The following is a 526-nucleotide window of genomic DNA, read 5'->3' as shown; positions in this document are numbered from 1 at the left end:
TGGGTTCGAATCCCACTCCTGACAGAACACACTGTCTTCTGCTTTTCTTCCTTTTCCTTCAGAAAAGGAGGGTTTTGCTTCTCTAGGAACTCTCCCACTCTCCTCTCCACTCTGTGGGGTCTCCGTGTCCCAGAACCCAGGTACAGAACCGAGTCCCACGTGTGCAGCGTTGCAGGGAGCCCAAAAGGGATCTGCGCCCCGTAGTTGGCAGGATTCGAACCTGCGCGGGGAAACCCCAATGGATTTCTAGTCCATCGCCTTCACCACTCGGCCACAACTACCTGCTCCAGCCCTCCCTGCCCTGCTGCTCACGGGCTGTGCCATGGCACCCTGCTCCCTGCGAGAGCCAGGGCCAGGCTCCACTCGAAGCCCTGCATTTCACACCTCCGCTCAGCATGACAGGCACCTCTGCCAGGCTTCCAGAGGAGCCACAAAGCACAGGGACTACACCTGCAGCTGCCAGCACCTTCTCCTCAGCCCTGCAGCTGGGCTATCCTGCCACTGGGGCAGGATTTCACCCTCCCCC

At 59.9% G+C, this 526-nt stretch overlaps 1 non-coding gene across 1 annotated transcript; it reads right to left on the bottom strand.

Annotated features, from left to right (window-relative positions):
• Positions 1-199: 199 nt before the first annotated feature.
• TRNAS-AGA lies at positions 200-281 on the bottom strand. The gene has a single exon. It is a non-coding gene; the product is annotated as a tRNA-Ser (tRNA).
• Between the last annotated feature and the right edge of the window lie 245 nt (positions 282-526).

This window comes from Eurypyga helias, unplaced genomic scaffold, assembly GCF_000690775.1.
Source record: "Eurypyga helias isolate BGI_N326 unplaced genomic scaffold, ASM69077v1 scaffold6747, whole genome shotgun sequence".
In the NCBI taxonomy this organism is placed as follows: Eukaryota; Metazoa; Chordata; class Aves; order Eurypygiformes; family Eurypygidae; genus Eurypyga; species Eurypyga helias.
This window is presented reverse-complemented; position numbering and strand designations above follow the sequence as displayed.